General features: G+C 40.9%; 2 long non-coding RNA genes across 2 annotated transcripts; both read left to right on the top strand.

Annotated features, from left to right (window-relative positions):
- The first annotated feature begins 8,635 nt into the window (after window positions 1-8,635).
- LOC308322597 lies at window positions 8,636-10,376 on the top strand. Its single transcript, XR_013964733.1, has 4 exons — window positions 8,636-8,943; window positions 9,090-9,181; window positions 9,555-9,618; window positions 10,338-10,376. It is a non-coding gene; the product is annotated as an uncharacterized lncRNA (long non-coding RNA).
- Window positions 10,377-11,543: 1,167 nt separating this feature from the next.
- Window positions 11,544-13,476, top strand: LOC308322690. The gene is made up of 3 exons (XR_013964742.1): window positions 11,544-11,642; window positions 12,069-12,155; window positions 13,310-13,476. It is a non-coding gene; the product is annotated as an uncharacterized lncRNA (long non-coding RNA).
- The last annotated feature ends 1,602 nt before the right edge of the window (window positions 13,477-15,078 follow it).

Genomic DNA, 15,078 nt, shown 5'->3' with positions numbered 1-15,078 from the left:
CTAAGCGCTATGTAATAATGTCATTTGACCTCAAACAATTTGCAAAAAAAACAACCTCAGCTGATTTTGTATCTTCAATATATATCCTGAGTAACAGAAAAAAAGTTGCCTGGAATTGTCTGAGGGGGAAGTTTTGAAAAAGGCCTGTGAAGTATGTCCACCATTGACATCGTATAAGGCAATATTTTCAAAATGTCATTATGCTTTCAGTATGGACGTCACTCGTCTTCCATGCCCATTGGTCTCACCATGCACGCCCATCCTCCAGCACCATCTTTGCCTGCTAAACATAGTCTCGGCCATGCCTTTCAGCCTGGCCGAGAGTTCTTCACCGTAACAATGTTGGTGTGACTAAGGGACGATTCATACTCCTATTTTACAGCTGTTTCAGCGCTGTAGTGCCGAAATGATTTCGGCTCGTCAGAAATCTTCAGTAGCACCGAAGAGCCGACTTTAGGACAGTACCCCCCCCGAACCTCAAATGACGTCACATTGTAGGCTCTACAGAGCCGAACCGACTTTTATTCGGCTCTAAAATAGGAGTATGAATCGGCCCTAAGAGTTCGACGTAGTGGCGTTTCAGTGTGTAACCACTCTTAACAGAGGGATAGGAGCATTGGAATCTGCGTCTGAGATGATCAATTCACAAACATGTGTCAGTTGTCCTCGGCCAATTTGAAAAATAGTCAGGAATTGAGTTCCAAGATGATGCTGATTGCCTAGTAGTTTAGTTTGCGAGATAAGCTACAGACAGACAGACAGACTTAGGGGTGAAAATATACCCCCGCTCTGCCTTCAGCCTTGCGTAGATGGCAAACCTACCAGTATATAAACAACAATGAAATACACTCTCTGGCAGCAACCAATCACTGAACCTCACAAGTAAAAATGTGAATAGCATGTATTGGTTATGACCAGAAACCGCCATGAGCAACAGAGCTTAACGCCAGGCACTGCAACCTTCAAAATGTTCAGCGGAGGAGCAATACAGGGCCGAACGAGGGATTTGTCCATAGGCTTATCCTGTGGCCCAAAAATATTATCGACCCAGAAATATAATCTTTGTACGACTTCCAGACCCCTCTATGCTTGAATGACGTTTCCAGCAGGAGACCTGCAGAATCATTCTGAATCAGGAACTTCTATTCCATTGGCATTACTCTCTGCTACTCTGTCACGTGCAGCTGTGTAACGTAGCTAAGTGCATTCACTTAAGTACTGTACTTAAGTAGAATTTTTTGTTAGGTATTTGTAGTTTATTTGGGTATTTCCACTTTCCAATACTTTTACTTCTACTGCACTACATCTCGGATCCAAATATTGTACTTTTACTTTTACTACATTTATTTGAAAACATTAGTTAGGCCTACTTTGTAGATTTTGATTATTATTTCAAAACAACTTCCCTTTATACATTTCGGCCATTTGAAAATAGCCGATCTACTTGTATATCTACTATTTTCAAATGATTATTATACATTTTGTGATGACCCATCCTGTTTGTGTCTGGTGTTTATGCTGTTCTCTGTCCATGTGCAGGAGGAGGCGACCAGCCTGCAGGGGTGTGGCCTAGATGAGGAGGCACACCTGACTCCAATTGGGCTCAGCCTATTTAAGCAGGCTGGTCATGGCCATTTTGTCTCTCTCCTGCCTAGGGAACAATGTCTGTTCTTTACCCCTTTAAGTTTGTTTTGACCTGAGTTGCTGCACTTGCACATACACTATACTTTCACACATGCAATACACTACTGATCTAACTGATGACTCACACCCCATTGTCATGGTTAAGTCCGTTCATGACAATTTGAAAACTTTAAATGCACAATGAGTACTTTTACTTTTGGTACTTTAAGTACATTTTTACACCATTACTTTTGTATGTTTACTTAAGTGCATTTAGAATTCTGTACTTTCTACATTGCAGAATTGACACTTTTACTTAAGTATAAATGTGAGTAGGCTACTTTTTCGACTATACTGCATGGTCAAACGTCTGAAAGTGGTTTCACATTGTCTCTTCAAACAGCATCAAATTATTTACTCCTATTTGCTCCCATTTATCCACCATAATCTGATAGCTTTGCTGAATCAATGTTAATGTGTTTTATGAAATGTAAACTTTCTGCCAACAAAGCCTGTCCTGATTAAATATCGACAAAGGAACATCATGCTTTGTTGCCATTTTGAATATTGATTTGTACACCTGGACCATATACAATTGCCGTAACAAGGACAGATGAGGAGGGTTTAAAGGCCTCTTTTTGGCGTGTCAATTGCAAAGATTTTCCCCTCGGATTGCTGTGAAGTTCACTACATAACTCTCTGCCTTGATATCGGGAGTCTTAAGTGTCCAGAAGGCATGATTTATAGGCGACAGGGGATCACACGCGATATATACCGGTAGATGCAATATTGTTTTTTATTTAGTACATTCTTCTTATGTATTTTTCCTTATTGTTAATTGTCTTTAATGTTTCTTAAGTGGTTAGAGTTTGTCATACAATTTATCTGCTTCTATTCTATTCCATTGATTCTGTCTCTGCAGGGCTGGGAGGGGGCGACAGACAGACAGACAGACAGACATAACAGTGTCATTGGTATAACGATCACAGCTACATTAGTTCAATTAATTTGCCCCTCTTCATTTGCGTTATTAAGACTATGTGGGTCGAGGATAATGATTTGTGTAACTTATAATCAGTGAACCAAGTCAACCCAATCTACATGCAGTGCACACTGCAGGGACAGGACAGAGACATTTCCTCATTGGTGATCAGTTCAATTATTACTCAAAAAGTATTCCAATCATGACGAACACTATGTAGGCTACCAGGATAGTAGGAGCTGGCCTTGAAATTAGATTGTCCCAATTCCTTTGTGCTATCTTCTTGTGGCAGTGGGTTGATCAGAGAGCAACATTTCTATATATAAATGCTAGTAAAGCATTTCATTGGCAGATGAAAATTACTATGAGTTAATATATCGGTCTAAAATCCTTCCAAAGTTGGTCCGTTTTGAACAAAATGCCCTCAAATCATGAACACAGCCTGCAATTTCCATTAAATTAGGCACACACATTCCCACTATAGGCAGAGGAAGAAATGTCACTTAATTTCAAATCAACCTCATGGTGGCGCTATAACAGGCCAATTGCATGTCCGATCTGTGTACAACTTTGTAGGCGCACTCCCTAGAGGCCTAGGAAAAACCTTTGCCCTGCATTTTTCTCATCTGCCGGTTATAGCACCACCATGAGGCCGATTTTGACAAAACGCATTTCTGTAGATTACTCCTACACATTTTGTCCAAAAATCACAAACGCTATTATCCTGGTGGAGACATGTGCCCCGAGGGGCACTTTTTCTAGTTGAAATTTGATTTCCCCAGACTTTAATATCAGTAGACTAGACAGTAGACAGGGATTGGATTGTCTGATTTAGATGACGACTAATGGAGGTGTTTCAAAAGACACAACCACAAAAGGAACTATAGCATTCAAACATTGCATGGTTGTTTCGCTAATGCAATTTGATATTGAGCAATGAATATGAAAATCTAGCACCATAGCTGAGACATCCATGTGTGAAGGTGACTTTCTATTTTCATTTGTTTTCAATCTCTGCGTCCTTCTATGGTATTTGCATATGTCAGATATTACATTGTTTTTCGGGCCGGCTAGCAGTGTTATTCTGAGAATGTTTGTTTGTCTTGACCAGCCGTCCGCCTGTTCACCACTTTACTCCCAAAACATGTACTAGCTAGGGTGCCGTGGACTTTTTCGGTACGCCTTCATACTCTCCAGGCCGATGAACCCATACTGATTTTGGTGACCCAACGGCCCTCGATCCAGCACCACCATTAATAACAATTTACGGTAGTGTCCACTCCTTCGGTTGTTTTTGCCACTGTACATTTGCACATAGAATTTGGCCACTCTTTTTTTCCATGGGAAAAAAAAAACGTTTTGGAGCAGTGGGTGCTATCATTAGACCTACAGCATGCGGGGAGAAGTTAGGGGTAAATGTCTTTCTCAGGGACACACTGATTCTGCAAGCCGAGGGGTGGTCCGGGGACCTTTGGATTCCCAGATGGCCCCTCTACCCATTCAGCTATGGCTTTGATTGAAATTTTTATTTCACAGTATGCAGAATTTCAAACGAAAGTACAGGTCAATACAAAAACTGCTACTTGAGGATAGAACCATGAAAAGCACAAAAACGTATTTACATAACGGTCCGCCATTTTCAGTTTATCAGAACATTTAATGTCATACAAATAATATACACTTCTATGAAAAAAAGGAAATCATCATATATAGGCCTACAGTTAAAAAAGAGAAAACCCATGTACAGTATGGAAAGGGTAAAATGGGGGGGGGGGGGGGGTATGGGGGACTTTGACTTTTTTACAGGGGCAGATTTAGCATTGCAGCCGTCCGTAGGTGCCCTCTGAGAGTGTAGGGATTTACATCTTCTTAATGGCTGTTGGTAGCAGAGCCGAAGAGTTCTGATGATCCTCATGGGGGCTCCCCGCAGCCCCGCCTCCCCGCAGCCCCCTGCGAACCCTGCGCTCGTCTGTTTTTTGAGACCTTTATTTAGTTTATGTCTGGAGTCTGTTCTTGTTTTGTTTGCCCCGTTTATTTTGAAACCATTACACTCACACTGTATGTGCTGTCAAAACCCCTAATTGGCATCAATCATTGGTGTCAATCACTGATCATGAGTAGTCAGCACCTGGTGACAATCACTGATTGGGGCGAGGCACTGAAAACAGGAAGTGTTTGTCCAGTATGAGAGCAGCAGCAGTGGAGAACACAGCATGGAGAGAAGCAGAACAAACTGAAAGACTTTTCATGAACTGAACTGCAAACATTGGAGCTGGGAAGACCGAAACCTCAAGCCATCAAGGGGAATGCCACTGGTGCGTTAATTGTTACTGCATTGCAGTTTATTTCATTGCTTAAATTTGTTATAAAAGTTTTTTATGTTTTTGTGCTGCTAGGCCAAATTTAACTGCTATAATTAACTAAGTTTGAGTTGCATATAGGCTTGCTTAGTCGAATTGATGCTCTTGAATTGAATTATGGAAGAAATATGAGTTAAAACAAACTGTTTATTTAGATTACTGAAGTGACTAGTGATTCAGTGCTGCAGGTTACTGATGCAACCATGGTTATTCGAGTGACATGAGTGAATTTCAGTTATTGTTTTTGTTTAAGTATGACCTTACATAGTTAATGACAGCTTGTATTTGTTTTTTGTCTTTTTCTCTGTTTAAGGTTTTCAAGCTAATACCTAATACAACTGTACCAACTAATCTCAAGTAAAAATAAACAAAAGAGGAAAGAAGTTGTCTTTTTGAGTTGACCACAGTACCCCCTGTCGGCTAAGCTGTTTTTCAAGTTTGGGCAAAAAAAGGTTTCTGAAGAAAATCCCGAATAACTTGACACTGTAACAGACCCCGGAATGGAAATGGAGGAAAAGCTCTTATTTTGAAAGGCTATGTGGGCAAACAGGAAGCTTGCTCACTCACCAGAGTCATACTGTCTGATAAAGAAAGCCCAGCATGCATCAGTCAGGGAGAAAATGTTTGTTCCTCATGTGCTCCACCATGATCTTTGAAAGCCAAGCCTAAACCAACAGGATGAAATGGAACACCAAACAGATCAAGTGAGTGCAGACCAACAAAATAACAAATGGAATGCAAATGAAACTGCTGGATTTTAATTATATGATTTATTGGTTTTAGTGACTTTCCTGGAGAATTACATGGTTGAGTGACATCATGGTATTGGGACACCCGTTAACAAGTTGGCACCTAGCTGGAGAGGGAACAAGGTGATTGTCATTTTTATGGTTATTGGTTTGTGTCATATTGTTGTGAGATCTTGTTTTATTGGTTTGTTTATATGGTATTATGGTTTGATATGAAACTTTTATTGGTTATTTGTAAACTTATTTGTTTATATGAATGCCTCACACTATTGGATATGTCTGCCTGTATTGATTATATGTTTGTGTCTTGTTTTTAGTTTTCACGTTGATCCATTAAAGAAACTTCACATCATCAGTCGGCCTTCAACCTCTTTGTCCAGCCTGGTTCGCTACACACACAACACAAACTCCTACCATAATAATCAACCTGTTGCAGTCATCATCAATCACCATCGACAAACAACTACAAGTGAGTAAACAACAAGACGCCCAAGTCCCAAAGTGTGAGCACGTTGTTAAACCGTATATCTCTGGTGATAAAAGAAAGAAAGGCATATTGGCCCTACATTCAAGTTGAAGCTAATGAAATGAGCTATACCATACGGATGAATGAACGCACAGAGCGCGACATTTAATGTGGATTGGAATAAATTGATGTTGCTATTAAGCAAGCTTCGTGCAACGCTAAGTTTGGATCTGGAAAATAAGCGCTGCTGTTGTATTCTAAATACGGACGTCACGTCACGTTTTACTGATGTCTGTAAATGAAGCGGATGAATTACTCCAGTATGAAAGAGGCCTGTCCGTGTGTTTGCTAATACAAAAACAGCTTAATTGATATAAGCATCAAAGCAATATTTTAAGTACTTTTTATTAGCAAGTGCATTCCATAGCGCTGGACCACACATGGACATCACAAACCTGTGACGGGAACAGTTCCTGTAAAAGATTATATGAAAGAAATAAAATATTTAACTGGTTTATATTTTAGTTATAGATGGCAAGTATAATGTTAAGGAATATATGTTCTATTAGCCAGAGATCCTTTTAAAATGTTTCTATTACTGTGAGTGATATGGTCAGCTTCTGATGTATTTTTTTTGTAGATGTAGATGGAGATGACCGTAGATGCTGCTGGAACACTGAACCTGGTCTCCTGTGTGAACCACCCCATGCTGGCTGCTAAGATGTCCATGTGGACATTATGAGTGTTTGTATAGAGAGAAGCATGGCTGAAGAGCTTTGCATATCAGTCGTTTCTTGCTGCTGCCAAAGTCAAATTGTGATATCTGTAGTGTTTAGTTCATGGCCGCTTATGAGATGTAGATATAAGTACACCTGACTGGTGGAATAGCCTTGTGATACATACTGGGTGTGCTCTGGTCGTTCACAAAACAAACAAACAAATGCTGCACAAAATGCCACAAGCTCAAACACAAATCAAGGGATGTCCTACAGTCAGTGTTGGATCTTGTCCAACTCCTAATTGCCGATATCAACAGATACCGATATATATATATATATTATATGCAGGCTTTTTCCAGTGGTGGAAACATAACTCAAACTTTTTACTTAAATAAAAGTAGGCAATACTGCAATATAGAAATACTCCGTTACAATTCAACATGTACTCGAGTAAAGGTACAAAGGTTTTGGTATAAAATGTACTTGAAATACCAAAAGTAATTATTAATAATTACTCATTATGCAAAATGTCTCATCTAAAATGATCTAATCTCTCTTCTCAAGTTTTCAAATGTATAAAAATATTTTGAAAATAGCAGATCTACAAGCTCACATGTGTCTTATTGTATTGTGAGCTTGTAGATGTTTTGAATGTAAAAGAATAAATAAAGTAAAATTAAGGGTTAGGGTTATTAATTTTTAATGCCTTTATCGGCCGATAATATCGGACATCCCTAACAAAAACATATATCAAACGTGTCAATACATTTCAAAGAATGCCACAAGTGGCACTAAAACTTCACCAATAAATAAAGAAACATCCACATGTTCCATAAATTATATGCCACAAAGGTTTGCCGAAAAAATGAAGAAATTACAAAAAATAAGTTTCTTAAACATCTTCTGCCGTATGTCCATAGAACTTCAGCTCTGTTGCAGCAAGCCAGTAGGCTACAATGTGTCATTGTCTAGGTCACCTAAGCCACGATCACCATTCGGTGGCCGGTATTTGGGGAAAATGGCCATTACGTGTTCCACAGTCTGTAGTGGATCCTCGCATTCACAGTGGGCACTGTCCGAGATGTCCCACTTCTGCTTTGAGGGTTGTCCACCCATTGCAGTGGAGGTGCTGGCAAAGAACATATTTGGGGTTCTCGATGTATTCCACTGGTCCCTCTGTCTTGCCTTCACACAGGATGCCTTGGAGGTGTCAGCTGGTGTTGTGTGGAGCAGTTCCTGGGCCTGTGTGGAAAAGGGGCACAGTGACTTGAGGCACGTGTGCTGTGGCAAAGGTCGCCGTGACTTGGTGTGTGTGTGTGTGTGTGTGTGTGTGTGTTGTGGCAAAGGGCACCGTGACTTGAGGCACGTGTGCTGTGGTGTCTCTGACGACCTTGTGGAGGAGATGGCTGGGATTCACTCAGCTGTGCCTTCCCGGTGAGGGCCAGCGTGGCTGCTTCTCGTCTGACCTCTGTTGGAGTGATTCCAGCGAGAACAGGCAGGCAGTTTGTTTGGGGTGGCCCATCCGGTGTTGAGGGCAGCATCCAGCTTCTTGACATGAGAGCTACGGCTCCAGACTGGGACACAGTACTCAGGTCGTCTGCATAGCCATACTTCATTGATGTTGTTGCAGGGAGGTCATGGATGTAGCTGTTGGTGTTGAACAGCAGTTACTGGTGTGGAACTGAAAAGCTTCACAAACATTCTAAACACAAAAAAATCTAGTTTTGAACCTTTTTAATCTAGTTTATTTTCAAATAAATTTGTTTTTACTGTTTTGTGAAGCAACTTTGGGTACCTTGAAAAGTGCTATATAAATTGTATGTATTATAAAAAAACAGACACACAGCAATTGTCGCCACACAGACATCACAAATTCCTATTGGCGGCAGCAACAAGTGAGTGATGTGCAACCATTCATAGACTATAACCACCATGTTTTCATTCCAGATGCTGCGAGGCTCAACCGGAGCCCCTACAGGTGGACATCTGCAGTTCTCGCTGTCCATGGATGAATCTGCATGGGGGGCTCTGAAGGCGGCTCAAAGTAAGAAACCACTTAGGCTTTTCTATTACTGCGAGTGGTATGGTCGGCTTCTGTTTTAAATGTTCTCTATACATTTTGTGTATGATGTGAAAGGACACAATGTACGTATATCTGGCTCTTGGTCACTTTCGTTCTTTCTTTCTTAGGGTGGATGGGTCGTGGTAGACGTCGTGGAAGGACAGAGATCCGTTCCAAAGCTTCGCTCCCGGGGGTTTCCTCTGAGGACTTCTGATGAGCTGTGAGTAGGAATATTTCTTGTTGGGATGGATATCTGTTGTACTGTTATGGTACGAAGTATAGCATGGCAGTATGATTCCTCCTAGTGGCACTGGTTGAATGTCTGTCAGCTCTCCAAGCTAATCAAAGTCTTAATGACCCTTTTTTTTAACCACTTCAACCCCAGCATCTCTATTCTGGGGGGAGCGTTCAGCCAAATTAGCAGATCTACAAGCTCACAATGTTTGGCAAATCAATTTGTGTAGAGTGAAATCGGAGCATATACCAAATGCTCTCTTTAAAGGTCTGTTTTATCAAATCTATAGAGGGTTTAAGTGGTTTTCAATATGCAGCTCAACAAAAGCTAATTTAGTCCTTATTTCTTTCTTTCTTAGGACGGAGATCTGTGTAGATGACGGAGGACTTCGGACCTGGGCCTGCCCGGTGAGGAACCGCACAGTAAGAACCGGCCTTTCACGATTATGAGGTTTCTTTTTACTGGGCGATTATTGTCGCACAAATAAATTGCAATTAAATATTTAAGTGTGGCCCGGATGGTTAGCTCAACTGTCTGGGCACCTATGCTGCCAAGCCAGCCGGACGGCGTGCTGCGGGTTCGACTCCCGACGGCCTTTGCCGCGTGTCACTCCCCATCTCTTCCCCCTTTCCTGTCTATACTGTTCATTATCAGTAAAGGCATAAAAAGCCCCAAAACCAACATGAGGGCTACTGCTCCAGACTGAGGCACAGTACTCAGCGGTGGGGAACACCAGAGCCTCGGTACCGGCTGGACGCCGTATCGGTGCGGCACAGGCGGTGGTCTTTCTCTTGACGCTGTCAGGTGTTGTTTAAAGGACAGTGTTCTGTCCAGCTTCACCGCAAGATATGATGGGGAGGAGTGGGACTGTAAAAATATACAAATGACACCACTGCTATCACCGAAGAGCACACCCTATGACCCTAATTGATCACGTCTAGGAATTTCAACAATTTAGGCAGTTCTCACATCCAGAGTGACTTACAGTAAGCAACAACACATAGTAATACATCAAATTAATAAACAATTGTCATCAAGAATAAGAAGTATAGACTATTGGCAGCAACAACAAGGGAGTGATGTGCGAAGCTCTTTTCTATGAAGCCATTCATAGACGATAACGGCCATGTCTTTCTTCCAGATGTACTGCAGGTCTCTCCAGGAATCTGCATTCCTCTGAAGACGACTCAAAGTAAGACCCTGTTAGGCCTGTCAAAAAGAACCCTAACTGAAACGTTTATTACTGTAAGTGATATGTTTAGCTTCTGTTTAAATGTTCTCTATAAATAAAAGTTTTATGTATATATGTTGTGACAGGATAGAATATATATCTGGCTCTTGGTCACTCTAATCAATCTTTCTTTGTTAGGAGGAAGATCGCGGTAGACGTCGCTGGAACGCGGCTGCTGGACAGGGAGTGCACACACACACACACACACACGCACACGCACACACACACATAGAAAGGCTAATTTGGTGTGTTTTTTTTCCTGTTAGAATGGAGATATCGATAGACGATCTGATGTTCCCTGGACAGAGATCCGTTCCAAAGCTCCCCCCCCCCCCCCCCCCCCCCCGGGGGCTTCCTCAGAGGACTCTGATGAGCTGTGAGTAGGAATAGTTCTTGCTTGTTTCTGAGGATGGATAACTGCTTTTGTACTGTTATGGTACGAAGAATGGCATCATTTACAGTAATCCAAATGTTTTAAATATTTTAGGATAAATCTAAATGACTCTGCACAATAGTTTGAGAGTCAATATCTCATATCATGAGCGTGCCTCTTGGTCTTTGTAACAACTTGAATACAAATTACAAAAGATGTTGAGGACTGTACATGTGTTGATGCCTCCTAGTGGCACTCTGGTTGAATGTCTGTCAGCTTTCCAAGCTAATCAAAGTCTTTGACACTTTTGTTAACCACTTCAACCCCAGCATCCCCATTCCGTTCAGCAAAAATAGCAGATCTACAAGCTCACACTGCAATGTGTTGTGAGCTTGTAGAGCTAATGGTTTCTTTCTCTCTCAGGATGGAGATCATAGACACAGCTGGAGGCTGGAGCCTCTAGAGATGGAGATCTGCAGGTCTGTCCATGGATGGGAGGACGGAGGACGGCGATCTGGGTAGACGCTGGAGGACTTCGGACCTGGGCCTTCTCAGTGAGGAACTCAACGGTACGAACCGCTTTAGGGTTAGGGCTTTTTTAGGCTTCGTAAAAAGCCAATAATCGTCCGTTGCCGATAATTGGTCGATCCCTATTCTTAAACGTTACTCTAAGTGTATGTTGTGACAGGACACGCACACACACAGCAAAGCTAATTTGGGCTGTGTGTCTTTCGTTCTTTGTTAGACTGGCGATCTCAGCCGATGCCCGAGATCCGAAGCTTTGCCCGGGTGTTTCCGCTGAGGACTTCTGGGTCGCTGGGAGGCTCGGACGGAGCTAGAAGGTTCGGTAGACGCCACTGGAACCTGTTTAGGCCTGTCAGAATTTAAGGTTTTATAATGGCCGATTTTAATTGTCGCTCAAATAAATTACAAGTAACAATTTAATTGCGTCATACTAACATTCTAAATAAAACTTTGGCTTTTGTAGGCTTTGTAAACAAAAAGATGCACATGGCATAATTCAATAACTTTATACACTAAAAAAAGAGAAGTGACACATTTAGAGCTTGTAGATCGGTTGCTTGCATTATTTCTTTAAAATGTTTGACAATATATGAACATTTTCAACATGGAGACGATTATGACTCTAAAAAAGTATCTCAAATACTTGGCGATTAGGTAATTGTGACAGGCCTAAATCCTTCTAGTTGTGTTTTTTTTATATCATGTTCTGTAATCAGTTAGGGTTGACTATAGACTTTTTTTAGGAACAAGATCATCATGCCGGTGAAGAGCACGTTTCTAGCCGATGGAGCAACTATTTCTGATCACCTTTGGAGTTACATCACAGCAAGGTAACTATACAACACACGCACACATACTATGATCATGACATCAGCTTGTGACTGCAACTTGTTCCTGTTCGCAGATGACTCGGCACTGCTAGTCTCGGACAGGAACAAACTGCAGGTTGAAAAGGCCCTCAGCTCTGAACTCGGTAGAATCTCCACCTGGCTCGCTGATAACAAACTATCTTTACACCTGGGAAAAACTGAATCCATTCTCTTTGGATCTAATAGTAATCTCAGCAAGGCAAATGGCTTCTTGGTTAGAGTTGGTGACAATGTTATCACACGTAAAGATGAAATTACCTACCTAGGTTCCATCCTGGAGGCTAATCTTTCCGGTGATAAAATGGCCACCAACGTAATCAAAAAAGTCAACCAAAGAACAAGATTCCTTTACAGGATCTCCTCACTGGTCAACAAAAACACCTTGAAGACCTTAACAGGAGCCCTCGTACAAGTTTTCTTTGACTATGCATGCACCTCCTGGTACCACAGCACCTCAAAGGCCCTTAAAACTAGGCTCCAGACCTCCCAAAAGAACTGGTCAGGCTCCTACTTGGCCTCACCCCTCGAACCTACCTCACCCCTGCCCACTTTGACAGGCTGGAATGGCTTAGGGTCGACGACAGAGTACAGCATCTTGCAATGGGTCTGGTCCACAAGATTCGATACACCACCAAGATACCCATGTACCTGTCTAGATACTTCCTTTATGTTAACGAAGTCCACACCCACAACACCAGAGGGAGTGCAACGAACCATGTACAACCCAGATTCGGCACAAACAAGAGACTAAATTATTTTCACTCCTATGCCACCAAAATGTGGAACGCCCTACCAACAGTCATTAAGACATGTGAATCCCTTGACTCCCCTTTTCCCATCACTGTATAAGTTTATTTTCCCTTTTTTACCTCCTTTATGATGAATTCCTGTTCTGTTCTTTGACTATATAGAAGTGTCTTATTTGTACGTCTCTAAATGTTTTGATGAATTGAACATGGTGGACCCTCTTGTAAACAAGTGTAATGCTTAATTGGGTCGTCCACTTACAGTTAACAGTCTTTGTATTGAGTTTGTGCTTGACATGTACTGTAATTCTGCAAATCAATATTGTTTTATGAACAAAGTAGTAATGAGCTTTTCTTTCTTTTCTTTAGGATGTTGCTGGTCTCCTGTGTGGCTCCATCTGGAGGTCACCAGGGTTCTGAGTCACTCAGATCCTGACTGGTAGTGGTGATATGTAGATGTGATCAATCAGGGCTCTAAACAATAAAATAATAAACCAATATAAATAACTAGTTAATAATATAAATAAATGGATAAAACAAACGATAAAAAAATAGATTATAGTAAATTAAAATAGTAAAATAAAATAGTAAAATTAGTAATACATAAAATAAAATTAGTAATGGATAAAATAAATATAATTAGTAATATAGACAATAATACATAAAATAAATTAAATTATCAATATAGTAATGCATACAATTAGTAATAACAGTAATACATAAAATAAATAAATGCATAAAAAAATAAATTAGTAATAACAGTAATACATAAAACAAATACAATTTGTAATCCATGAAGTAAAATTAGTAATAACATAGTAATACATCAAATAAATACAATTAGTAATATAGTTATAAATAAAATTTGTAATAACATAGTAATATATAAAATACAATTAATACATAAAATAAATTAAATTACTTTGTTGTTATAGAATGACTTAAAAAAACAAACAAAAAATATCAATCACATCTACATATCACAACCAGGCTATATTGCCAGCAGGCAGGTGGACTGTAGACTCACTACAGCTGTCACAATGTGGTATACTTTGTTTTGACCCAACTGGCCTCCAAGGAGAGGCGAGCATGGAGCCGGACATCTGATGATACACGAGAGAAGACGCCATAGTCACAAAAAAATTGTAATAAAAGTAATATGTTTCATGTTGATTGTAATTTATGCATGATGCCATATATCTGTAAATATTCATTATTTTCTTGTTAATAAATTATTGCATTTATACCCGGGTGTCCGTTATGTGTCCATTACCCTTAGATCGCGCCGCTGCGGATTTATTTATTTCCCAAATGGTCTAAAAATTAGTTATTTTGCGTACTTTTACCAATGAATTAGCCTATACACAGACAACGACTGATTAGCCTATTTTGGACGATATGGGTCTTTTCTCGAGTCGGTGTGTAGTCTCACTATAGTCTGTGTAGATTACCCGGCGGTGTTGCTGCCCCTCCCAGGAGTCGCGGCTCATGGCTCTTTACAGACGGCACAGAGACAGCAGTCACTCCGCTGAACGTGTCAGTGTTGCTGCAGTGGTGTGAACCGTGCGGGCACTGGTGGTGGTGCTGAGTTCTGACAGCCGACTCACAGCTTCTTCTTCTGAATTACTTTATCTTTGCCTTGGAAAATACATTTTGCGTTTTGCTGTTTCCCAAAACAAACCAGCGCGCGCTACTGTTTGCTACAAAGCGACTGGAAACGGACGAGGTTTACAGACATACCAATAGATGCCAATCATATGCTGATTAGGCCAGTTGCTGTATAGCCTACCTACCCGATCACCAGGGAGCAGCAACAACACACACACACACACACACACACAATAGCCATCTATATAATGCTGCGCACATATTATATATATTTAAAAAAATACCCAGCATAATTTTTGGGAAGGCTAAGCCTTCCCTAGCCTTACACACCCGCCGCCTATGGGCACTGTACTGTAGGCATATAATACCTGGCTAGGTGAAAACAAAAGAAACCTGATTAGCATTTCAGTACTTTTAAGACCTCTGAACAGCCGGCGGAGAGGTTCACATTTTCGGAATTTTGCGACAGAGTCACAGAGGGTCAATAATTCCCAGAAAATCTGTAATGTTAATATAAAATGTCCACGAAA

The sequence above is a fragment of the Protomyctophum bolini genome (assembly GCF_963924005.1).
Source record: "Protomyctophum bolini genome assembly, chromosome: 10".
NCBI classification, from domain to species: Eukaryota; Metazoa; Chordata; class Actinopteri; order Myctophiformes; family Myctophidae; genus Protomyctophum; species Protomyctophum bolini.
This window is presented reverse-complemented; position numbering and strand designations above follow the sequence as displayed.